Raw genomic sequence first — 27,764 nt, 5'->3', positions numbered from 1 at the left:
GACCGTTTGTTCATCCCCCGAACCGACCACAATGCATTGCAGCGCTGAACAGTGCATTGCAAGCCCTGATTGGCTGAAGCAGTGACAGCTTCAGCCAATCAAGACACAGAGTACTGTCAGAGTCATGATTGGACACTGTCATCATGACTTTATCCAATCATAGCTCATTCCCGCCCCACAGTATAAAAGTATTCTTTCAATGGCAGCCATTTTCTGTGTGATTTCGGAGAAAGATAGAACAGGGCTCTGTTCAGTGCTATTAGTTAGTGTGCTATACTGTGCTATTTTGCTTCAGTTGTCAGTGTAGAATATTAGTTTAGTGTCAGTCTAGGGATAGTGTGAGTGTAGGGAGGAAGACCATCATTCAGCTTTGCATAGTGTGCAGCTAGAGTAGGGAAAGCTCAGATAGTTTCACTGTAGTGTAGTGAGACCGTTTCATACAAACATAAATTAATGTAGAATAGGGACAGCTCAGATAGTTTCAGTGTAGTGTAGTGAGACCATGTCAGTAATCTTCACATTAGTGTATAGCTATAGTAGGGACAGTTCATATAGCGTCAGCGTAGTGACGGTTGAACACTTTCTATTTGATTGTGTTAATGCAAGTTTAACGCCATTTACTTCTGTGTGCATTGCTGCCAGTTTAACGCCATTTACTTTTGTGTGTGTTACTGTCAGTTTAACGCCATAAAGTTTTGTGGGCGTTACTTCCAGTTTAACGCCATATAATTTTGTGTGCATTATTGCCAGTTTACTGCCATATAGTGCTGTGTGCTTTACTTCTAGTTTAATGCCGTATAGTTATGTGTGTTACTGCCAATTTAAAGTGGAGGGCCACCCTAAAAAAAATAAGCATTAATATTCTAAAAAAAAAAAAAAAAAACATTTGAAAAAAAAAAAATGTACCTGGCCAGAAATCCCTGTTGCTAGACAGTCTTCCTAATCTGCCTTCTTCCTGCTCCTCAGTGATCTTCATCTTCTCCCCTCCTCCGCGTTGTCTTCTGGGTAATGTGTGTTCCCTAACACAGCACGTCCCATTTACAGAGCGCAGCGCGACTCGCACATGCACAGTAGGAAACGGGTAGTGAAGCCGCAAGGCTCCACTGCCTGTTTCCCTTAGTGAGGATGGCAGCGCTGGGACCCGAGAGCCGAGGGACATTTCAGCCTCGGCAACTGACATCACGGGCACCCTGGAAAGGTAAGTCTCCTTATTAAAGGTCAGCAGCTACTTTTGTTTCAGCTGCTGACTTTAATTTTTTTTTTTAGGGCTGAAACACCACTTTAACAACATTTACTTCTTTGTGCATTACTGCCAGTTCAACGCCATCTACTTTTGTGTGCATTACTGCCAGTTTAACGCCATATAGATTTATGTGCGTTACTGCCAGTTTAACGCTACATAGTTTTGTGTGTGTTACTGCCCATTTAACGCCATATAGTTTTGTGTGCCATTGTACATTTGATGCATTATATTGCAGTATATTATAGTGTATCTGCGGAGTGTGTCTGTGTAGTGTGAGTACTCAAATTAAAGTGCACCAAACACCTCTTTACATTGATTAAAGCACATTTAAGTACTGATTTCAACTTCTTCTTTACATTTACTTAAAAGCACTGCCCCCTCCCTCCCAATAATGTCTGGAGGGACAACAAGGAGAGGCCGACATTCCCTTGGCACTGTAAGGGGGCTGTCAGGAATCCGTCCGTTCCTTGCGTTCGGCTCTCCGTACGCGCACGCGCGTTCGTGCCGCGGGTCGTTGTGGGCACGAGCGTCTTCCGACGCTCGTGGGTGCACGTCGATCGTATGTGCGCGCGGTACACGCACGCACGGGCGAGCGTTAGCTCGATTGGCGCCAGTGCCCCTTTTTAAAGGCACAGTTGCAGGGGTTCTGTGCTGTCACGTCTGCAGCTTGTGCCTGAAGTAACCTGCTTATCTGCCTGCTACCTATCTGATACCTGACCCGGCTCCGTCTGACCTTGTTGACCTCTCCTGCTCCGACCCCGGCTTGTTTGACCCTTCTTGGACTGTTTTCCTGTTGCCGAACCTCTGCTTGTACCTGATACCTCTGCTGACTCCTGCTTACTTCTGTGTCTGCTACCTTCGCATCCAGAAGATCCATCCATCCTGATTCCACGGTCTGCAGTCTCCTCCTAGCTGCTTCCCTGCTACAGAGAGTTCCTGCTCCAGAGGATCCTCATCTACCCAGCACCTGCTGCTGCACCTGGCTGGACTCTCCTACCCCACTGCGCTCCGGTCTCCCTGTTCCCATTCCAGTGAGACCAGAACCAGAGCCGTAAGAGAGGTCCCCTTCCACTAAGTCAGACTCAAAATCTGAAGTCCCTAACAGGGGCCAGCATCAAATGTGACCACATGCAAAGGTGAACGTGGTGGTCAGTCCTCAGGCAGGGCATCATTTCCTCTGTTTAGTGAGTTTGCCCATGCTATCCAGCCACAGCATGCAGAGGAGGTGGTGGACTAGCTTACTAAACCTTCCTCATCCTCCTCATCCTTTGTCACCCAAGCAGAGACAAGTGTACAATCCCCTGCAGTTGCCAGAGGGGATAAACCTGCCTCCTTGTCCACATCTATTCCTGGCATAGCCCCAATTTCAGCCATTGAGGAGTCAGCTGAGTTATTTGCCCACAGGATCAGCCACTTGCTCCTTGATGATGCCCAGCCATCACTGAATTCAGATGTTGATTCTGAGGTTGAGGATGACAGGAACATGAGCCTAGAGAGAGGAACACTGGTAGACAAATTGGCATTCATGTTCCCAAAGCCACAGCGTATTGTCAAGTTGTCTCCAGTGGTAATGATGAAGATGGAGGAGATGGAGATGATGATGATGAGGTCACTGATGCCACTTGGGTGCCAGATAGAGCAGAGGAGGAAACTGAAGTTGAGGCGGCAAAACCCCAAGGAGGTCAACATCAAGAAAGAGTAGCGAGCAGCCACCCTATTCCATCACATTCTGCAGCTGTTATCTCCCGGCCCACTCCCCAAAACTTAGCTGTCTGGATCTTTTTCAGCACACCTGCAGCAGAAGCAGATCGCACTGTTGCTATCTGCAAACTGTGTCTCAGGCACATCAAACGTGGCAAAAACACCAACAATTTGGGTACCACATGCTTAACAAGGCATTTAACCCCTCAGCCCATTGACAAGAGCACTTAAAAGACACACAAAAAAGGGGCACAAATCTGTCCCTCCTCCTCCTTACCCACTCCAGTCTGCCTCTGCTATACTGACTCATTACCTCTCAGCAGCCTCCACTGACAGGGATGATGGTATAGCACAGGTCCCAGGTCCTAGCAGCACACCACCAGCTGTAGACTGTAGCCGGCAAATTTATTTGCCCCACCTGCTGCAGCAGAAAGAAAAATACAGTCCCTGCCACCCACATGCCCAGCATCTAAATGTAAGCTTGTAAAAGCTGTTGTCTCTCCAACTTCTGCCTGTCTGCCTGCTGGATTCTGCCCTTTCTGTGAATTTGCACAATGTGCTGTACCACAATTGCAGATTCACAGTCACTACTACTTTTCACGCAAGGTTGTTCCATCTCTCTACCATCACGTGGAAGGGAATGGTCTGGCATCATTGGGCAAGGCAGTCAGCCATAAAATCCACCTTACTGTTGACACATGGTCCAGCAAGCATGGACAGGGATGATATATTTCGTTCACAGCACACTGTTTAACGCTGCTTGCAACTCGAAAAGATGCAGGACAGGGCTCGGTGCTGCAGCTTGTTGTGGCCCCATGTCTCCATACAGCTGGTGTTAAAGATGCCAGACCTGTGAGCTCTACCCCCTCCTCCGCCACCTCCATGCCCTCCTCTGCAGAATTGTCCTATGAACATCAGATACCCCCTAAGCATTCAAAGGGCTATTCCCAGAGTCAGGCTAAAAGGCACCATGCAGTGCTTCAGCTGGTGTGTTTAGGGGACAGGAACCACACCGGAGCAGAGACTCTTGCAGTTCTGCAGTGACAGGCCCATAGGTGGTTCACACCACGCCAGCTGGAGCCAGGAATGGTGGTGTGCGATAATGGCTCAAACCCCCTGTCCACCCTTAGACAGGGAAAGTTGACACATGTACCAGGCACGGCACATGTCCTCAGTTTGGTAGTGCAGTGTTTCCTAAATATGTACCCAGGTTTGAAAGATGTGCTAAAGCTGGCCAGAAGAGTCTAGCCATTGCGACATGCCCACCAGGTGGAACTCGACTTTGTCAATGCTGCAGCAGCTATACATGCAACAGAGGGCCGTCAATGAGTACCTGACGACAGGCTCAGGCCGCCTCTGCCTTTTTTTCCCCATGGCAATTGCTGATCATTAAGGATGCATGCACTGTATTGTCACCATTTTAGGAGGCCACAAGGATGGTGAGCCGTGACAGTGCATACATCAGTAACACAATCCCTGTTGTGTTCCTGCTGGAGCAGAGTCTGCGTGGCATTATGGACAGGGCACTGGAGGCAGAGCAGCAGGAGGAAGAGGAGGACTTTAAAGCCCAGTCCTTGGTCAACAAACCTTTCCCAAGGTAGGGTGGTTGTATGATGAAAAGTTTTTCCCTCTGACTACAAGTTTTGACTATTCCAAGAGGCTCACCGCTGCTAAACCCTGGATGTCCTTAGTTGCTGTGCAGATGGATGGTGCTCACAGTTGGCTCTTGATTGCCGCATAAGTGTTTACATTTTACAGAGTGGCACACATCCTTGGAATGTTGAACATGCTTTATTGGCCACATGTACATCCCAAAACTAAGCACTATTCCAGGAGCAATCAGTGGTTAGTCTGGCCTTCCTCCTCATAGGAGGTTGAGAATCCGGTGATTTCTTTCTGCTAGTTTGGTCTTGTCTACTTTACCAGAATGGAAAGGTATGCAAGGACACCTTCCTGAAGGTCCTGAAGGACACAAAGCCATGCTCCTTTTCAGTCTATTCATCCCCTACAGGAGTCTGGTTGACAGGAGAACCCCCCAGGCTAGTGCGTTGGAGACCAGGGTGTTTAGATGGTTTAGCCCATTTTTTAGGATTTGTGGGTGCCTAGTACAGTAAAACTCTGTTACTTTTGGTGCTTCGGGCATCATCCTCCAGACCATGTCTTCATCATGACCAGAATAATACATTCTGCTCAGGAGGTGGATGTCCGCTCTGATTACATCAGTATTGTAAGTCCTCCTTCATAGAGATTTACAGGCTTGTATTCTCCTCTGTGTCTCATACAAAGAGTGTTGGATTTTAAAGAAACTGAGTCTAGGTGTAAGATGGACATTTGCAGTTTGTGTGTCTTCCTTTCAGGGCTCTCCACCTCACCAACGACCTTTATAGAGGAAATAATCTCTGTGTAGCCCCTCTGAGGAAATGGGGTTGCTTCAAATCGATCATTACTTGGATTATAGTCTACAACTGGCTCAGAGTCCAGATGATCTACTAGTTCAAAAGGGGATTCTTCTGGCCAGCCTGAGAAGTTTTTTTTCTCCAGGAGGGGAGAGTATGGGGTAAACCTGTTGGGGTAGTATGTCTACAGGCCAGCCCAGCATCCCCCCTTTACGGGAGAGGGGTGCTCCGGCGTCCCCTCCTCTTCATGCCCAGCAAGGGTCAGGCTGCTGGGGGTCCCCGCTCTTTATAAACCAGCGGCTGCAGGCTGGAAGGAGGGATGGCATGCTTCACTGTGAAGGCAGCGTCTCCTCTGTTCATAAAGCCACGTACACACGTAGCTGTCTGTCTGACGTACTTAGTCTGGCGGACTTCCCGCCAGACTGTCCATCGGACTTTCCGAACGGGCTACTTGCCCACACACGGCACTTTTTCAGCGGACTAATACGGCGTACTAAGTCCACCGTACTATCCGCCCTACTTTTGAAATGAACGGACTCGCCCACACGCGGAGGAAAGTCCGCTCATTTCGAGCGCGTCTCCAGGTAGGCGGGGCCCGCGAAGGATACGTCGCTGGCCCTGCCGCCTGGTATGGACTTAAAGGGGAACCCCAACGCCGAAAAAAATCGGCGTGGGGTCCCCCCAGGTCCACATCAGACCCTTGTCCGAGCACGCTACCCGGCCGGCCAGGAAAGGGGGGGCGAGCGCCCCCCCTCCTGAGCCGTACCAGGCCGCGCGCCCTCAACATGGGGGGTGCCTTGGGGAAGGGGGGGCCGCGCGCCCCCCCCCCACCCCAAAGCACCTTGTCCCCATGTTGATGAGGACAAGGGCCTCTTCCCGACAACCCTGGCCGTTGGTTGTTCGGGGTCTGCGGGCGGGGGGCTTATCGGAATCCGGGAGCCCCCTTTAATAAGAGGGCCCCCGGATACCGGCCCCCCACCCTATGTGAATGAGTATGGGGTACAATGTACCCCTACCCATTCATCTGTAAAATAAAGTACAAAAAAAACACAACACACAAGGGTTAAAATAGTTTATTGCACAGCTCCGGGGGTCTTCCGTCTTCGGGGGTCTTCTCGCCGGACTCCTCCGCTATCTTCTTGTAGCTCTTTTACTAGCGGAGGAGCCCGGCTTTCTTCCTCGCAGCCGCCCTTCTTCCGACTTCGGGGGTCTTGTCTCCCTCTTCGGTTCTTCTGCCGGGCCACCGCGCCTTCTTCTAGCTCTTTTACAGGCGGTGGCCCTGTCTTCTGCTGCCGCCGCCGCCTTCCGTTCTTCTGTCCTTCTCTTCTTCTTCTTCTTCTTCAGATGTTGCCTCTCCGAGTCCTCCGCTCACAATGACGGGGACCGGGCACGCGGCGACTTATATAGGGACAAGGGGCGGGGTCTTCGGTTGATGTCACATGGGTTGATGTCACATGGTGACCCCGCCCCCTTACGATGTCACAGTCCCAGCCATGTGACATCAACCCATGTGACATCAACCCATGTGACATCAACCCATGTGACATCAACTCGGCTTTACATAACCCAGACTCCCTGAGACCTAGAAAAATCTATAGCAATGTCATCTATCCTACAGGAACTGATCCAACAAAAAGTGATCATAACCGTTCCCCCTGAAGAGGAAGGACGGGGGTGCTATTCGCATGTATTCCTGGTAAGGAAACCATCAGATTAATGAACCTGAAGATACTAAACAGATCAGTCAGGTACAAGAAGTTCAGGATGCACACAATCTTTTCAGTGAAAAGTCTTCTGACCCCAGGCTGTTTTTTACCATCCATAGATTTGAGGTATGTGTATCTCCACGTGCCTATAGCACCAGGATCACAGAAATAACTATGGTTAGCAGTCAAGATGGGATGGTCAATCTCACATCTTCAGTTCAGAGCCCTTCTTTTTGGGCTGTCCTCCTCACCGAGGATATGAACAAAAATTATACCAGTGGCCTTAGCTCCCCTCAGATTAAAGGGGATATCGATTGTACCATAACTAGACGACCTCCTGCTATTTGCCAAAACAGGGGATCTTTTAGAGAAGGATTTGAAGGAGACAAAGAGACACTTGTAAAGTCTTGGCTGGATCATAAAAAAAGAAAAAACCAAACATGATCCGGTCTCAGACAATTTCTGGGGTGTACCATCAATTCCATAAGGGAAAGATTTTTTCTCTAAGAGGAAAAAATAGAGAAGGTCCTGAATGCTGTAAAAAAAGACCCAAACAAACCTGACAGTTTCTATCAGGGCAGCCATGTCAGTACTAGGACTCCTCACAGCATCAATACCAGCAGTGCAATGGGCACATCTCCATGCAAGGGATCTCCAGCAGGCAATTCTGAGGAATTGGTCCTATGGGGGAGTCTGTGGAGAGGTTGATCAAAATACCCCCTCAGGTTCAGAGAAAGCTGTGGTTTTAGAGGAGTCAGTCAAACCTGGACAAGGGCCTACTCTGGTGTTTTCCTGTAGAAAGAAGGTTGACAACAGATGCTTGTTGGGGTTCCATATGAAAGAACAGATGGCCCAGGGAACATGGGCAAACAAAGAAGCCAAGAGATCTTCCAGTTGTAGGGAGTTAAGGGCTATTGTTCTAGGAGTATGGGCCTTCAGGGATCAAGTCCAAGGTCACCATATCCAGGTGTTGTCCGACAACACCACAGCAGTGGCCTATATAACAAAACAGGTAGGCACGTGGAGCAGAGTGTTACTGTCCTTGGACCTTCAGATTCTGTCCTGGGCAGAAAGCAACTTGGCATCCCCAACGGCGGTGCACCTAAAGGGAGATCTGAATCTAGAAGCAGATTTTCTGAGCAGGGAAAGGATACTAGAATCAGAATGGAGTCTGAATTCAGAGGTATTCCAGAGGCTAATAGAAAGATGAGGAGCCCCCCAGATCGATCTGTTCGCATCCCAGGAAAATGCATAGACGGAGGCTTATTTCTCCCTGAACAGGCGAGATCAAGCGGACACACTGGACGCACTAGCACAGCCATGGACCTTCCGTTTGTGCTACGCCTTCCCCCCTTTTCTAATGATCCTGTTGATACTAAATAAGTTGCTAGGGAAGGCTACAAGCATGATTCTAGTGGCTCCATTTTAGCCAAACAGGGCATAGTTTTCCACTGTGCAGAAAATGCCAGTGGAACCTCACTGGGTTCTTCCATTATGAGAGAGACCTTTTAACTCAGGGGTCCCTTCAACATCCCAATATCGAGCATCTCAGACTAACAGCCTGGTTACTCAAAAGCAGATCCTAAAAAGAAAAGGCTTGTCTGATAAACTAGTCTCAGCCCTATTAAATAGCTGAAAAAAGGTTACCAGGGCAATTTACTTTAAAACATGGAAGTGTTTCAATTCCTGATGTGCAACTAAAGCTTCATCACCACAGGAAAATATTTTTGTTTTAGAATTCCTCCATAAGGGAATGGAGAGAGGGTTAGCGGCTAGTACTTTACAGGTCCAAGTGGCCGCACTATCGGTATTCCTCAAGAGACAGCTATCTCAGGACCTGCTCATTAAAAGTTTTTTTTTAGGCATTGGCCGGAGCTATGCCAGTACCTTTTACGTTTTCTCCAAAATGGGACCTATCGGTGGTATTACAGGATTTGACAATCCTCCGGAGGAAGCAAAAATCTGATTTTGGTTGCTCAAATTAGCATTTTTAGTGGTGGTTACATCAGCTAAGAGGGAGAACAAACTGAAAGCCTCTGTTACATATTTCCGGATCGGGTAGTGCTAAAAACAGACCCAGGTTTTCTAACAAATGTTTCAACAGTATTTCATAGGGCACAGGAAATAATTCTCCCAACCTTTTGCCCTACACCATCCAGCAATAGGGAGAGATCTTCCCATAGCCTGGATGTTGTTGTGATTAAAATGGTATTTCTATATACCTGACAAAGACCAGCTAGAGGTATAACTAACGCAATTACAATACTCATGAAACCCTTTAACTAACGCTGCAGCATTAGGAGACAACACGAAAAACAGACCAGAAAATTTACAGTTCAGCAGTTGTCTAATTTATTGTGGGAGGGGCTGCATTTTATATGCACCCTTATCAGCCAATCATTGCATAGAATATGGGTGTAGTTAATACAGAGGCGTACATTACACATCATCATTACATATCATTACATATCATTACATATCATTACTCATGTCATCTGCTTCTGAATCACAGTCATGGGATATGTGGCCCAGACATATTGTGACACAATTTCTTTATTTAGACAGTACATAATAAAACTGCCTATGCAAGCCAAATCTTCCTATGTGCATGTTTACAGAAAAACTGCTACAGTCTGCAGATACAGAATCTAAGCCAACTAGTAAAATTAACCCAAGTTAATCCTATATGAATTTACAAAGATGGAGTCAATCTGGTTCAGCCATATTACTACAATCCCCTCTAAGTCATGACAAACCATGAAAATGACTTTCTTCTTCTCACTGTGACATACTCATCCCGGTGGCCATAGTAAAAGTTAAGATATATCCTATTAGCTGCAGCTGGGTTGGAAGGTCATGTACCTCGGAAACCATGCACATAATAAACCTGAAGCAGGCATATAAAAGTAATACCATCAGCAAAATCAGTACAACACAGATTGCAATATCCCTAATCCAGGATTAATCCAGGATTCAGCATTGAGACCAAACCCCCCATGTTACCCAGGGGGCTCCCAAGCAATGATTTTGCTTTTTCATCATGTCAATACCCCCTCAGGCTCCTGAGAGGAACCATGCCCAGGTCATGTTCTTTTCCAGAAACAATGACCTAGCATAACGGTGTTTGAGGGGGCATCCAGGACGAACACTAGCCTTGAGCAAATGACGTTCCTCACTGTCCCTGAGAATAACCACTATCAGAACCAATGAGGCCAAGTAACAGCATCCCCTGGAATCATTCAGAATCCATGGATGGCGTGGTCTTCCACAACAAATGTACGTGCTGTTGTCCAAGGCCAGTGGCTGTCTGCTTAAGGACCTGTTGGCCACCCTCAGAGAATCCTGCAAAAGCAAGCTATGAAAGTAGCTTGGCCATCTCAGTATGGGGGCCAGAGGCATGCATGAAGTGTGACGTAGGGCACGATCTAAGGTGTCAAGCACTGTGGAGTTCCTGTAGACTCTGAATGCACATCCCCTCTATGTCCAATGAGTGTGTTACTAGTGATTTTATCGGGTAGGCCACATATAACCTTAAGGCTCCCCCTAGAACACAGAGGCTGGTAGATGACATGTGAACCAATACATATATAATACAGTGCCTATGCCAGCATCCCTTCAAACAGTATACACTGAAATGGTCGAGCATGTACTGGACACACTACAACAATCCCAATATTACCCCCTGACCCTCACCCGGATCACCTTCTAAGCATGCGAAAATAGGAAACAACTAACATGTAATCTCAGCTGCATAGCAATTGTCCATGGAATGCAAAAGGGAGGAAGGGGCTTGACAGTCCATAGAAACAAGTGGGAGGGGCATGATAGCCTTTAGGCCAAATGAAAATAGTCCCAAAGAAATACTCAAAAAGAAAAGTCTCTTGGATGACTTCTGAATGTCCATTAGATTTGCAGAAAAGGAAGGAAAAGGAAATGTCCACATTATAACTCTCATTCTGCTCAACTTTTTCCAAAACCTTTTAGTTCAATTCTGTGATCACTCATATGTACAGACATGAATTCTCTACCCCAAAACACTGCCTCTTTGTAAGGACAGAACTTGATATCCACAGACAGACTGGAACTGATGCATTGGGCGAGACCAGGGACTTTCGGCTGGCACATCTGGATCTTTTTCATGTGGTGCTCACAGGAATTTTGTACCCCAGGTTTGCGTCATGTGGTTCCCCCTTGAGGTATCATTCGCAGGAACATTTTCCAGCTGGAGTCCGCCTTTAGTCATCTGAGCACCTCCTATGGTATTTGAACAACAAAGATGAACAACAAAGATTTCCATGTTAAAGCTGTAGTCATCACTTCACTCGGACAGGATATAGGGCAGGGTATGGATGGGGTGTAGGGTATGACTGGGGTGGGCATTTCTTCATGTGAATAGGGCTGTGTAAGTTATGGATGGCCTCACAATATAATATTAGATTACAATTGGAACGTTACAAAAAGCACCTTCATCCCAAATAAATATGAGATAAATTGTTGAAAAGATCTGGTCCCCAACCAGAAATGTCAACCAAAAAGACAGAGCAAGGGGACTATTAAGGTGCGATTCACAAGGTATAAAACATTGAAAAAAACAGACATAAAAAATTATATAAATTTATTGAAGTAAAAAAACATTTGGCAGTACAGATGGTCCACAAATGGTGTAAGAAATGACGTATTTCGACTAGTTTCGCTTTTCAGCTTCCTCAGGAAATACATACGTCAAACACCTGTGCCCCCGAAACAGCTCAGGTAACCAGGGAGAGTCTCTGCCGGCGACTGGGAGAGGTATTGTACCTGACACAAGCTGAGATCAGTGGGTTAAGTAGTGTCATGTCTTTAAGACCCGGAGAAGGGCATGAGGCTGTCCATCCTCGGATGGACAAGGAACTCATCCTCATTAATGGGATCAGTATGCGAGATGGAGGAACGTCCAGAGACTATTAGGGCACTTAGGGTATAAATAGTATCACTCGCAGTGTGACCCCTGGAGGTTCTCCGGATCCGCAGAGTGTTTTTTTACTTCAATAAATTTATATAATTTTTTATGTCTGTTTTTTTCAATGTTTTATACCTTGTGAATCGCACCGTAATAGTCCCCTCGCTCTTTCTTTTTGGTTGACATTTCTGGTTGGGTACCAGATCTTTTCAACAATTTATCTCATGAATAAGGCTGTGGGTGAATGCAGGCTGGCTGGGGCAGATACTCCTCATCTGACATGAGTAGTCACAGAATCTACCTGATCAATTCAGGCCTTAACCATTGGAGATATTAAAAATAATATTCTTAATTGACTCAAACATAAGTAAAACATGCAGGAATGAAAATGTTTCTCAGCAAGGGTTTTCATTATATAGCTTCAATATATTTAACTAAACATTTTTCCAAATCCAGTATTATCGCAGAACTTCAACAAAACTTAAACCTCTTTAGTTTCTTCTATTCCCGGGATCCAAGTGGACCCAAGGGACTTAGGACAGAACATTCTACCCAAACACATATTCTGACTCAGAAGTCTCCCAACTTTGCAAATATGTCTGATCATCAGCAACAAACAAAACATTGATGGATAAACAACATTTCATCGCCAACACTCTATGACTGACACCCTGGTAATTCAGAAGGTAGATATCCAGAATAGTCATTCTGATTGCTTATTTCAAATAAATCCTTCTCATCACATTTTAGTACCCCATGGACTCAATATACGCAGCAATGTATCTTGATTACAGTCATTTAATTTCAGTAACTTCTTCATACATTTTTTCAAATTTTCACCCTTCCTTTACCAAAATCCCTTTATCAATTCTTTTAATTTAATTTAACCCCAAACTTTTAGGGAAAAATATAACATGGGCCTAAAAACAATATGAGACACCTTGTTGTGCACATTCCAGACACACATACAACAACTCTCTCTCATCCCACATTCATCTGGCCATTCCATTCATAACACCTTCAAACCTTAATATTTTTCTCTCTAGTGTCCGGAATTACACAACACAGTCACTTCTCTTTTTCTTTACTAACCACAATTCCTCTGGCGTAGCGCCTGGAATATACAACTTCCCTTTTATTTACTTTCAAATTCTGGATTTCTTAATTATAATATTCTCAACCCTGTCAAAATCAATATATCAAAATCATTGTTAATACAGCTTAAACACTATCAAAACAATTTGCACAAATATAGCACATTTGCTGTTATCAGAAAAAAACACACTTACTTTAACTCTAATAATGTAAGGATAGGCAACCACACCCAAAATAGTCTTAAAGTCAGACTCTAAAAATTTGAATCTTATCAGATTCCTTTAACCACTTGCCGACCGCCGCACGACGATGTACGTCGACAGAATGGCACGGGCAGGCATAAGGGCTTACATGTACGTCCTTGCCTGCCCGCGGGTCGGGGGCCCGATCGGGCCCCCGCCCGGTGCCTGCGGCGGTCGGTATTCGTTCGGGAGCGATCCCGGACGAGGGGACGGCCATTCATTCATGGCCACCCCCTCGCGATCGCTCCCGACGAATGAAAATGTCCGGTGACATCACTTCCTCTCCTGTAATGTAAACACAGGAGAGGAAGTGATGTATTCTCTCCTCCGTGTCGGTATTTTTCGTTCCGGCACCGAGGAGAGAGCATCGGTGAGTTGCACAAGCACTACACTACACAGTAGAACATGCCAGGCACACTCACACCCCCCCTTTACCCCCCGATCACCCCCCAATTACCCCTGCCCCCCCAGTCACAGTGACACCAATTGCTTTTTTTTTTTTTTTTTTTTTTGCATTGGTGTCATTTGTGACTGTAATAACTGTTAGGGCACTTAGGGTTAGCCCCCTTTAGTTCTAATGTGCCCCCCTAACCCCCCCAATAAAGGTTTAACCCCGTAATCACCCCCCGTCGCCAGTGTCACTAAGGCTGGGTTCACATTGCAGCGGTTTATGAGAACGAATGTGATTCGCACCGCACTGCAGTGCAAATCACATCCGATCTCTGTGCGATTCGAGTTCAGCCATACAGATAGTATGGCTGAATTCGTGTCGCACCCGCCGCACCCGCCGCAAATTCGCACGGGACCCTTTTTTTGGCCCGCAGCAGAATCGGATCGCATGGGTGTTCACACCATGCGATCTGAGTTTGCAGATCGCACTGCGATATGCGAACTGATCTGGGGGTGTCATTAACATTTCACTGACACTCCCAGCAGTTCGCATAGGGCAGTGTGAACTGCCGCCGGGAGGCATGCGATGCGGGAACCCGCCACGGATTCGTGGCGTTCCCGCATCGCTCCAGTGTGAACCCAGCCTAATAAGCGATCATTTTTCTGATCGCCGTATTAGTGTCACAGGTGACGCTAGTTAGGCAGGTAGGTATTTAGGTTCGCCGCAGCTTTTTATAGCGCCAGGGACCCCCATATACTACCGCATAAAGCCCCCTGATTTCCCCCTAGTTAACCCTTTCACCAGTGATCACCATATAACTGTTACAGGTGACGCTGGTTGGTTAGTTATTTTTTTATAGTTTCAGGGCACCCGCCATTTATTACCTAATAAAGGTTTAACCCCCTGATCACCCGGCGGGTGTCATTTGTGACTGTAATAACTGTTAGGGCAGTTAGGGTTAGCCCCCTTTAGTTCTAAGGTACCCCCCTAACCCCCCCCAATAAAGGTTTAACCCCATGATCACCCCCCGTCGCCAGTGTCACTAAGGCTGGGTTCACATTGCAGCGGTTTATGAGAATGGATGTGATTCGCACCGCACTGCAGTGCAAATCACATCCGATCTCTGTGCGATTCGAGTTCAGCCATACAGATAGTATGGCTGAATTAGTGTCGCACCCGCCGCACCCGCCGCAAACTCGCACGGGACCCTTTTTTTGGTCCGCAGCAGAATCGGATCGCATGGGTGTTCACACCATGCGATCCGAGTTTGCAGATCGCACTGCGATATGCGAACTGATCTGGGGGTGTCATTAAAATTTCACTGACACTCCCAGCAGTTCGCATAGGGCAGTGTGAACTGCCGCCGGGAGGCATGTGATGCGGGAACCCGCCGCGCATTCGTGGCGTTCCCACATCGCTCCAGTGTGAACCCAGCCTAATAAGCGATCGTTTTTCTGATCGCTGTATTAGTGTCACAGGTGACGCTAGTTAGGCAGGTAGGTATTTAGGTTCGCCGCAGCTTTTTATAGCGCCAGGGACCCCCATATACTACCGCATAAAGCCCCCTGATTGTCCCCTAGTTAACCCTTTCACCAGTGATCACCATATAACTGTTACAGGTGACGCTGGTTGGTTAGTTATTTTTTTTTATAGTTTCAGGGCACCCGCCATTTATTACCTAGTCTCACTAGTGTACCCCTAAATTTAGGGGTGTCTACTTTCCAAAATGGGGTCATTTGGGGGGGGTTTGTGCCATCTTGGCATTTTATGGCTTTCAAAACTGTAACGCCCTTAGAAATCCTGAAGGCAGTGCTTGGTTTTCGGGGCCCCGTACGCGGCTAGGCTCCCAAAAAGTCCCACATATGTGGTATCCCCGTACTTAGGAGAAGCAGCAGAATTTATTTTGGGGTGTCATTTCACATATGCCCATGGCATGCGTGAGCAATATATCATTTAGTGACAACTTTGTGAAAAAAAAAAAAAAAAAAAAAAGTTTGTAATTTTCCCGCAACTTGTGGCAAAATATAAAATATTCCATGGACTCAACATGCCTCTCAGCAAATAGCTTGGGGTGTCTACTTTCTAAAATGGGATCATTTGTGGGGGTTTTGTGCCATCTTGGCATTTTATGGCCTTCAAAACTGTAATAGGTAGTGAGGAGTGAAGTCAAATATTTACGCCCTTAGAAAACCTGAAGGCAGTTCTTGGTTTTCGGGGCCCCGTACGCGGCTAGGCTCCCAAAAAGTCCCACATATGTGGTATCCCCGTACTCAGGAGAAGCAGCAGAATTTATTTTGGGGTGTCATTTCACATATGCCCATAGCATGTGTGAGCAATATATCATTTAGTGACAACTTTGTGAAAAAAAAATAAAAAAAAATTAAAGTTTGTAATTTTCCCGCAACTTGTGGCAAAATATAAAATATTCCATGGACTCAAAATGCCTCTCAGCAAATAGCTTGGGGTGTCTACTTTCTAAAATGGGGTCATTTGTGGGGGTTTTGTGCCATCTTGGCATTTTATGGCCTTCAAAACTGTAATAGGTAGTGAGAAGTGAAATCAAACATTTACGCCCTTAGAAAGCCTGAAGGCGGTGCTTGGTTTTCGGGGCCCCGTACGCGGCTAGGCTCCCAAAAAGTCCCACATATGTGGTATCCCCGTACTCAGGAGAAGCAGCAGAATTTATTTTGGGGTGTCATTTCACATATGCCCATAGCATGTGTGAGCAATATATCATTTAGTGACAACTTTGTGTAAAAAAAAAAAAAAAAAAATTATTTTTTGTCATTATTCAATCGCTTGAGGCAAAAAAATAAAATATTCAATGGGCTCAACATGCCACTTATCAATTTCCTTAGGGTGTCTACTTTCCAAAATGGGGTCATTTGGGGGGGTTTTGTACTGCCCTGCCATTTTAGCACCTCAAGAATTGAGATAGGCAGTCGTAAACTAAAAGCTGCGTAAATTCCAGAAAACGTACCTTAGTTTGTAGATGTGACAACTTTTGCGCAAACCAATAAATATACAATTATTGACTTTTTTTTTACCAAAGACATGTGGCTGAATACATTTTGGCCTAAATGTATGACTAAAATTGAGTTTATTGGATTTTTCTAATAACAAAAAGTAGAAAATATAATTTTTTTTCAAAATTTGCGGTCTTTTTACGTTTATATCGCAAAAAATAAAAATCGCAGAGGCAATCAAATACCATCAAAAGAAAGCTCTATTTGTGGGAAGAAAAGGACGCAAATTTTGTTTGGGTACAACATTGCATGACCGCGCAATTACCAGTTAAAGCAGCGCAGTGCCAAATTGTAAAAAGACCTCTGGTCATTTACCAGCAAAATGGTCCGGTCTGAAAGTGGTTAAAAAACATTTGGTAATTTTATCAGTGACATGTCACATTCTCCTTTTAATGTTCCCAATTTACTATGAAGTGAATATGGGCTTAATATATGCCCAACACATTTCATGAATAGACTGACACTAGTTGCAACATCTTAACAATAAACATGTACCTTTTATAGATAACTTTTCTGAATCAGATCCTTCTTTAACATTCATTTTCTGCTTCAGCAAGTCCCTGACTCGCTGACTTTGGAATACAAATATAAAAATATACTCCCCACAAAACCCGTGGTAAATATATGGTTGAAGTTTGTTCCCCTCTTCCACCTGAAACAAGATACAGATGAGTACCCTACTCTGTCCCTTTCACCTGCCCACTTTAGCAATGCTCTCTGTCTTGGCAGGATCATAAGACATAGATCAACTACCCAACAATTTATCTGAATTCAGAAAACAAAAACAATCTTATACTCTAAATTGGAATTCCAAGACAAGACAAAAATTCACATACACATAAAATTAAGCATTTCTCTCCATTAACCAGTTCCCTCTACCCAGGTGTCCGTCTTATGAAACTGCGAATAGGGCGACCCAAGGACTGCCACTAACCACAGTCCACAAACAGTCCATGAAGCTGAGACAGTCGTGGGAGGAGTGTTTAAACATGTTCTCCCTCCGATCATCGCTGCAGTCTGAGAATCCTCACTGATCAACACAGAAACAGTCAGTCCATGAAGCTGCGACCCTAGTGCCTCACCGGAGATCCATGCCAGAATTCACACCCCCAAACCCACCAGCTCAGAGGTGGAGATTCGGGGAGCGATGAGGGAATCTGGGGGAAATCCGAGGGGGAAGGAGGAAGATTCATAATCTCCCTCTACCTAACTCAGACCCCCCAAAACAGTAACCATGTCCCCCTGTCAGTGCATCCAGCAGCAATCTAATCACTGCTCAATAAACCAACATCTTGATGTCTCTATGAATCTCTGGTACCGTAATCCCGCAAAAGTCTCACAAGACCCCAGCATCAGGGCTGCTCATTTCACGAGGTGGGGTGCTTTCAACAAGGTTTCTAGCCTCCCCACCAGCTCTCTCTCTTTTTACCCTTGGTTGAACCTTTTTCCCGTGCCCGTTGCCAAACAGGGATCTGCACTGATCTGCACATCCCACCAACCCACCTGTACCAACTTATTATAACTTCAGCAAACAACAATAAACAAATAATCAACAAACAGACACACAAACAAGGTAACAGGGTAAGTCTACACTAAAACATCCCTAGTTTAACAACACCTTTTATCTGATAATCCAAATGAAACTAGCTGTGACACTTTAAAAATCCTTATTTTAAACAAAACTCTCTCTGTGTTAATTTCCTTACCTGCCCAAAACCTCCTATCCCGGCTGTCCTTTAAAATCATTTCCTCAACGCAAATAGAATGTCCCCTTTAAATGTCAAAACCTAACTTCCCGTTTTTAAATGTAACTTTCCTTCACTTTTTTTTCTTTCTCCTATGTCAGTTCTAAAATGGCTCTGAAACCCGGCTTGTATATAAAAAAAACAATGCATTGAAAAACCTTGCAAAATGCATACCTTCCTTTAACCACTTGCTTACTGGGCACTTAAACCCCCCTCAGTCCCAGACCAATTTTCAGCTTTCAGCGCTGATGCACTTTGAATGACAATTGCGCGGGCATACAACACTGTACCCAAATTAAATTTTTATCATTTTTTTCCCACAAATAGAGCTTTCTTTTGGTGGTATTTAGTTACAGCTCGGAGTTTTATTTTTTGCTAAACAAACAAAAAAAGATGCAAAAAAAAAAAAAAAAAATCATGTTTTAATAGTTTGTTATAAAATTTTGCAAACGGGTCATTTTTCTCCTTCATTGAAGTGCGCTGATAAGGCGGCACTGATAGGCTGCATTGGTGGGCACTGATGGGCTGCATTGGTGGGCACTGATAGGCTGCATTGGTGGGCACTGATAGGCTGCACTGGTGGGCACTGATAGGCATAGTTAAGGCGGCACTAATAGGCACAGATAAGGCGGCACCGATGGGCACAGATAAGGCGGCACTGATGGGCAAAGATGGGCACAGATAAGATGGCACGGATGGGTGGCACGGATAAGTGGCACGGATGGGTGGCACGGATGGGCACTGATAGGTACCACAGATAGATGGGACTGATGGGCACTGATAGGTGGCACTGATAGGTGGCTCTGATAGGTGGCACTGCTGGGCACTGATGGGCGGCACTGCTGGGCACTGATGGGCGGCACTGCTGGGCACTGATGGGCGGCACTGGGGTGCAGCAGCTTTGAGGCAGATTGGGTGGCACTGTGGGTGGCACTGTGGGTGGCACTGTGGGGTGGCACTGTGGGTGGCACTGTGGGTGGCACTGTGGGCACTATGGGCACAGACGGGGGGCACTTACTTTTACTTTAGTTATACTTCAGGATGGCACTGCGGGAGGCAGGTGGGCACTGGCAGGTGGCATGTGGTGCCTTGCATTGCTGGCCGTGATCGGGACTGATGTCCCGATCACGGCCGCCGGTGATCGGCTTTTTTTTTTCCTCCTCGCGCTGTCAGCGCGAGGAGGAATAATAGCCGATTACCGGCTCCGTTCTATCACATGATCAGCTGTCATTGGCTGACAGCTGATCACGTGATAAGGGGTCGGGATCGACCCCTTACACGGATCGGTGATCAGGCGAGTCTCACGGACTCGCCGATCACAGAGCGCGCCGCGCGCGCCCCTCAGGGGGCGCGCAGGCCGCTCGTAACCGGGACGACGTCAATAGACGTAGTCCCGGAAATCTAGGTCCGCGCTAATGCCGTCATTCGGCAATAGCGCGGTACCCAAGTGGTTAATAAATAACTCAAATCTCTCCTTTACCTTCTTACTTCACTTACTTTACCCTCAACAACGTAAGATATTCTTAATTAACACCCTACTCACTTACTTAAATCTCATCACTCCTGGGTATTCTTCCAAAATACCCACTGTCAAATCAACCCCCTCCCACCTAACACATACATTTTACAACCTGCAAAAAATACCATTCCGATACCCTTCCAAGAGTTACCAAAACACATGTTAAACATGTGCAAACAAATTATGCACTACTCAAGCAGAATCAAGCACCTATCATTCCCGAGCTCTATAGCCAACATACTAGCAACCAACATACTAGCAAAGGGGAGAAGTCATATTATTCATATACTATACCATTGTCTCTTCAAAGAATACCTTAGCAAACTTATATGAACATGCATATAACAGTACTCACCCTTTCCACGATACCTAAACATAACAAGGGAAATTTACTTCACTCTAATCTAATCTTCCCCTTTTGGGACATCATATACAGTGCCTTGCGAAAGTATTCGGCCCCCTTGAACTTTTCAACCTTTTGCCACATTTCAGGCTTCAAACATAAAGATATACAATTTTAATTTTTTGTGAAGAATCACCAACAAGTGGGACACAATTGTGAAGTGGAACGAAATCTATTGGATAATTTAAACTTTTTTAGCAAATAAAAAACTGAAAAGTGGTGCGTGCAAAATTATTCGGCCCCTTTACTTTCAGTGCAGCAAACTCACTCCAGAAGTTCAGCAAGGATCTCTGAATGATCCAATGTTGTCCTAAATGACTGATGGTGATAAATAGAATCCACCTGTGTGTAATCAAGTCTCTGTATAAATGCTCCTGCTCTGTGATAGTCTCAGGGTTCTGTTGAAAGTGCAGAGAGCATCATGAAGACCAAGGAACACACCAGACAGGTCCGTAATACTGTTGTGGAGAAGTTTAAAGCCGGATTTGGATACAAAAAGATTTCCCAAGCTTTAAACATCCCAAGGAGCACTGTGCAAGCGATCATTTTGAAATGGAAGGAGTATCAGACCACTGCAAATCTACCAAGACCTGGCCGTCCCTCTAAACTTTCAGCTCAGACAAGGAGAAGACTGATCAGAGATGCAGCCAAGAGGCCCATGATCACTCTGGATGAACTGCAGAGAACTACAGCTGAGGTGGGAGAGTCTGTCCATAGGACAACAATCAGTCGTACACTGCACAAATCTGGCCTTTATGGAAGAGTGGCAAGAAGAAAGCCATTTCTCAAAGATATCCATAAAAAGTCTCGTCTAAAGTTTGCCACAAGCCACCTGGGAGACACACCAAACATGTGGAAGAAGGTGCTCTGGTCAGATGAAACCAAATTCAAACTTTTTGCCCACAATGCAAAACGATATGTTTGGCGTAAAAGCAACACAGCTCATTACCCTCAACACACCATCCCCACTGTCAAACATGGTGGTGGCAGCATCATGGTTTGGGCCTGCTTTTCTTCAGCAGGGACAGGGAAGATGGTTAAAATTGAGGGGAAGGTGGATGCAGCCAAATACAGGACCATTCTAGATGAAAACCTGTTGGAGTCTGCAAAAGACCTGAAACTGGGACGGAGATTTATCTTCCAACAAGACAATGATCCCAAACATACAGCAAAATCTACAAAGGAATGGTTCACAAATAAACGTATCCAGGTGTTAGAATGGCCAAGTCAAAGTCCAGACTTGAATCCAATCGAGAATCTGTGGAAAGAGCTGAAAACTGCTGTTCACAAACGCTCTCCATCCAACCTCACTGAGCTCGAGCTGTTTTGCAAGGAAGAATGGGCAAGAATTTCAGTCTCTCGATGTGCAAAACTGATAGAGACATACCCCAAGCGACTTGCAGCTGTAATTGCAGCAAAAGGTGGCTCTAAAAAGTATTAACGCAAGGGGGCCGAATAATTTTGCACGCCCCACTTTTCATTTTTTTATTAGTTAAAAAAGTTTCAAAAATCCAATAGATTTCGTTCCACTTCACAATTGTGTCCCACTTGTTGGTGATTCTTCACAAAAAATAAAAATTTTATATCTTTATGTTTGAAGCCTGAAATGTGGCAAAAGGTTGAAAAGTTCAAGGGGGCCGAATACTTTCGCAAGGCACTGTAACAGTGAAAACAGGGGCTGCCTTACCCCATACAGCCCTGTATCCCACACAACACAACAGATATCGTATTACTTTAATGCAAGTGCGATAGACAAGAAAAGCCAGATAGAGCAAAAGTTTTGTGGGTTCTGGTAGTAATTAGCAATTGCCCCATTACCCTTTTTTTTTTCTCCTTCCCTAAAGGAGCCTAATATTAGGTTTTTAAACAGAGTCCCACCAAGGACACAGGCTTCTTATAAGCCACTTCTTAACAGCCTGGTCCGTCTCACAATTCTCTTAACTAAAATTTATCTGGCCAGGGTTGTGTGTGTCAAAGCTTCAACGCTTGACCACACCCTGCCAAGTCCTAAATTCCTAAATTCCAAAATCTCAGCAAGTGCCTCCATTCTGTTGTGATTAAAATGGTATTTCTATATACCTGACAAAGACCAGCTAGAGGTATAACTAACGCAATTACAATACTCATGAAACCCTTTAACTAACGCTGCAGCATTAGGAGACAACACGAAAAACAGACTAGCAAATTTACAGTTCAGTAGTTGTCTAATTTATTGTGGGAGGGGCTGCATTTTATATGCACCCTTATCAGCCAATCATTGCATAGAACATGGGTGTGGTTAATACAGAGGCGTACATTACACATCATCATTACATATCATTACATATCATTACTTATCATTACATATCATTACTCATGTCATCTGCTTCTGAATCACAGTCATGGGATATGTGGCCCAGACATATTGTGACACAATTTCTTTATTTAGACAGTACAGAATAAAACTGCCTATGCAAGCTATATCTTCCTATGTGCATGTTTACAGAAAAACTGCTACAGTCTGCAGATACAGAATCTAAGCCAACTAGTAAAGTTAACCCAAGTTAATCCTATATGAACTTACAAAGATGGAGTCACTCTGGTTCACCCGTATTACTACAGATGTGAGAAGGTGTATACTGCACTCTAGAAGTCACGAGAAAATTAAGAAAATCAAATTCACTCTTTATATTGTGCTCAAACCCGCATAAAGGGTACAGTGCTTTTAAAAACACCATAGGAAGATGACTGCGAATGGCCATCAGTGAAGCCTACAGAGGTTCAGGGGTAGATTCTCCCACAGGGTAGTGGCTCATTCAACAAGGACAGTAGCCACATCCTGGGCGGAATGAGCAGGGGCTTCTCCGGTCGGATCTGTAAAGAGGCTACGTGGACCAACTTTTCCACCTTTACCCCCCACTACAGTTTGGACTTGCTTTCAGCATCGGAGCAATCATTCTGCAGGAAAGTCTTGCAGGCGGTGGTCCCACCCTAGAGTAAGTACTCTCTTATCATCTCCAGGTGCTGTCCTGAAAGACGAAGGGAGAAAACCTTAGTTAGACTTACCGGCAATGGTATTTCTACGAGTCTTTCAGGACAGTGCCGATGACCCGCCCTAATTTTGTTATAAAATGTGGTGTTATTGCTATGTTCTGCTTATCTAATTTCATCATGCCTGGAGGTACTCTATGAACAACTGAGACCGTGGTGGAAGCGTCCGGGCTATAAAGAAAACTGACTGCAGTGTTTCCTGGAAAAGTGGGTGGAGCTGCGCTCTCTCTTCAGGTGTAGTCCTGAAAGACTCGTAGAAATACAGTTACAGGTAAGTTTAACTAAGGTTTTTGCAATGCAGAAGGCAGCACTAGAGCCGATTCAATGTGCTTCTTCGTACATGTGCAGGAGCCTCTGGTGATGGGTATGTCATGGGACCCTCACTTGATCCCATCTGGTAAGTTCATTATCCGGGACCACTTGGATCCAAATGAATGGGTCTTTAATGGGAAGATAATGCCCATATCACCCAAGTGGGGCCACCTTCATCTCAGTCTGTTTGCATCACCATCCATTCACAAGGTGCTTCGTTTTTGTACCCTCACCCATTAGTGGAGGAAGTGGATGCCCTGACTCACCCCACCTAGCAGATACCTTTTCTTCTACTGCCTTTGGTCATGAAGTTCCACGGGAAACTGTTGTCTGAGGGTCTCACTGTGATAGCAAGCATACCGATTGGCCCTCAGGCCTTAGGTTTACCCTAGCCATGGAACCTAGTAAGGACCAAGCACTTCAGCTACCAGTGTTTCCACAACACCTGTCCTACGATTGACTGTAAGTTGAGGGGGAAGGATTGGAGGACTTGGCCCGTCTTCTGAAAATGGTTCAACCTTGCAAACATGGGAGCTGCCAGGGGAATGATTCACAAGTCGGTCCTGAGACGTTGCCCTGAGGAGGAATTAGTTTCCCCAGTAAGTTTTTTTCTGATCCTGGATTTCCTTGCCAGGACTCTGTTTTCATCATCATAAAGCAGTCCTCAGTGGGACATCACCTAAGAGGCAGTGTCCCTCGATAACTTCAAGTGATAACTTGGGCAGAGTATCGGCTTGGCAAGCACTAGGAGCTACAGAGTCCTACATCTTATTCCTTCCTGACAAGTTGTTGTCTATGCCCCCTCAAGCACATTTGTTCCCAAGGTGGCTTCTGTTTTCATCTTACAAAGTGGTGGTTCCATCCTTTCCAGCAGAGACAGTACTGAACCTACACTGGATTTACCAAGTGTCTAAAATGCCTACCTGCAAGCACCTTCCTAGTTAAAATCCTTGGGAAGGCTGTTTGTGTTTTCATTAGGAAAATTTGGAGGAGGAACCTACAGCAAATCCTTGTCATCTTGGAGAGTCAAGGTCATCCAGAAAACATACTGGAGGTTCAGGCAAGAACCTTCAGATGTGATACAGGCTCATTCAGCTAGGTCCATTTTTAATTCTCTAAATTTGGACATTTGCCTATAGAGACATCTCCAAAGCAGCAGGCTGGTTAATGCAGTGCACTTGCCTCAGGCACTACAGGGAAGATCCAGGGGCTTGTACATCATTGGACTTCAAAGGAATGACAGCCCAGGCTTCCATGTCCATTGTAATAAAGTTTGAGTATACATTTTAGCCCTCCCTGTTTAGCTAGATATTTATCATATGTATGTTGGCATCAGGAGAACGGAAAATTGTATCCGGATGCCAATCCATGGCCGCATATGAACCCTCCCTTTTTTGATCTTGATATTTATACGAAGAATGGGGGAGGTTGCTCTCAGTCAGACTTCTATAGATTTGGACAGGTCTGTAGCAACCAATTATCTAAAGATTTACTCTGATATGGGGATACTGGTACAGGCATTCTTAACCAGGTGTATAATCCATACCTCTTGGGGGTTATGGGAACCAAATGATTGAGAAATGGGAATGGATCTGAATAATTAAAAATAAGTTGAATAGGACTCTTCTCTACTTTTGAATCTTAAATCAAAGTAGAGAAATTGACTGATGGTGTGCAAAAACCATTTCAATAACTGTACCTAAATTCCATATTTGATTGCACAAGCACAGTAGCAAAAAACACACTAGCTATAGCTAGCTTTTGATTTGTCATCTTTATATAAATAAATATGATAAAATCGTCATGATTTTCTTTCAACTGTCGTGTTACTAGCTGACATCTTTGTGAGCTCTACTGGTACCTAATAGGATTGGTAGTTATAATTTTGACAGTTTGGAGTAGGGGGATGTTGGACATCCTGTGTATCATTAAGGGTAAGAACACCTGTACTAGAAGGAATACGGTTGGTCTGAAGGTAAAAGAATTTTGTATGTTGAATGTTAAAAACAGTTGCTTTTTAACAGTGCAGCATAAAAATTCCAGTTTTTGGGACAGCCACTACAGCCAGTAATCTTGTTGCCTGAATGACGTTTACCTTGGACTTCATGAACCATTAAGTAATAAATCGGAGCTTGAAATGTCAAATAGTAAAAGTGATTTAGGGGTTGTATGTAGAAAAGGCAGAAATCCTTTATCTTATTTAGTCTTTTGTATGTGGATACATTTTGTTTGTAACTTTATTTTGTAATTTTCTTGATAATTAATAAAAATAAGAAAAAATTAGGACATTACAGCTGTGATTTTTTTTTTTTATAAAGTTCATATATTACATAATCTTGAGGTTGGATGCATATATACTTCTAGAAAAAAACAAGCAATTGATAATGGTAGATTAGAGTTATCTATATCCAACCTATGCAACTTATATTTTATTTAGGAAAATAGTTTACCTAAGGATTTTATAGGTGCTCTGGAGTACTGGGATCATCCCTGGTTAGATTTTGTTTGCGTGAAGTTTGAATGTTCCTCTTTCTAACATATGCCCATAAATGTAAGGGGCTCTGAAGGGAGAGGTTTACATTTTGTAGTGAGCAGGGTTTGCCTAGTAATTCTGGAAAGATCTTTTGCTATGTATTTTCTAATTTGTACTTGTGAATAGGATGCTGCCAACTGTTAAAGTTGAACTAATTGGCCAGTGGTGGAATGACATCAGCCTGCGCATGTATACAGGATCTAATCATTCCAACACAGCTGAAGAGTGCCAAGAATGCACGCTGAGCGGTGCATGTACCGCTCAGTGTGCATTCACTCAGTAGAAGACAGCGAGCAGTAGACATGTGCATTCATTTTCGTCCGAATGCATTTACGTCCGAATTTCAGCTATTTTAGTTTTCGTTTTGACAAACGATGGCGAAAGCACAGAATCCGAAAAACGAAAGATCTGACATAAATAAATGCTTTATTTTCGTTTTCATTGTTACAATAGTTCGATATAGAATAGGAGATTCGACGTGACTCTGACAATAACAATCTGTGTCTATAGAACCTGTGGTCGAATGTGCCTAACCTTACCTCTATTAGTCCAAGATTATATAGAGAAAATATTTGACAGAGAAAAAAGATTTGACAGAGAGAAAAGATTCTGCAAGTTACTGTCCTAAAAAGTGTTTGGGGACCCGAGTCCTGCCCATGGGGACATGTATCAATGCAAAAAAAAGTTTTAAAAACGTCCGTTTTTTTCGGGAGCAGTGATTTTAATAATCATTAAAGTGAAACAATAAAAGTGTAATATTCCTTTAAATTTCGTAGGCGGGGGGGGGGGGGGGGGTGTCTATAGTATGCCTGTGAAGGGGCGCATGTTTCTGGTGCTTAGAACTGTCCCTGCACAACGTGTCATTTATGCAGGAAAAAAAGTCCTTTAAAATCACTCGCAGCTATTATGAATTGTCGGCTCCATAGACTTTAATAGGGTTCTAAAGTTCACACGAAGTATGCTATATACTAGCTCCATCGAATCTTCTTTATACATTCAACAGACACCATAAGCCTTCAAAGACAGATTTTACCGTAATTCATGTGGATTTTCGGACGAATGCAATTTTTGAATGAAAAACGAAATAAATAAAAACGAATTTTTAGAGTAACTAAATAAATAAATTTTTCGGACGAAAACGAAATTCCGAAACAAAATATTTTACTCTGCACATGTCTAGCGAGCAGGTAGGTAAGTGTTTGTTATTGCAGAAGAGTCTTTTTCAATAAAGAGCTGCCTGCCCACAATTTGTTATTAGTTTTAGATCCCCTTTAACCAATCCCAGGGAACAGCTGTTAGCTAGATTTGTCTGTTGTGCCTGCAAGATACAGTGCCTTGAGAAAGTATTCACGCCTCTAAAGATTTTCCACATTTTGTCATGTTACAACCAAAAACATAAATGTATTTTATTGGGATTTTATGTGATAGACCAACACAAAGTGGCACATAATTGTGAAGTGGAAGGAAAATGATAAATGGTTTT

The 27,764-nt window shown here is 44.6% G+C and overlaps 1 protein-coding gene across 1 annotated transcript in view; it reads left to right on the top strand.

Moving 5' to 3' along the window:
• Positions 1-27,764, top strand: part of CFAP299 (cilia and flagella associated protein 299) — a 761,000-nt gene that overhangs the window by 635,684 nt on the left and 97,552 nt on the right. The window lies entirely within an intron of this gene.

Source organism: Lithobates pipiens, unplaced genomic scaffold (assembly GCF_037356315.1).
Source record: "Lithobates pipiens isolate NorthernLeopardFrog02 unplaced genomic scaffold, aLitPip1_a1.2 Scaffold_13, whole genome shotgun sequence".
Lineage (NCBI taxonomy): Eukaryota > Metazoa > Chordata > Amphibia > Anura > Ranidae > Lithobates > Lithobates pipiens.
This window is presented reverse-complemented; position numbering and strand designations above follow the sequence as displayed.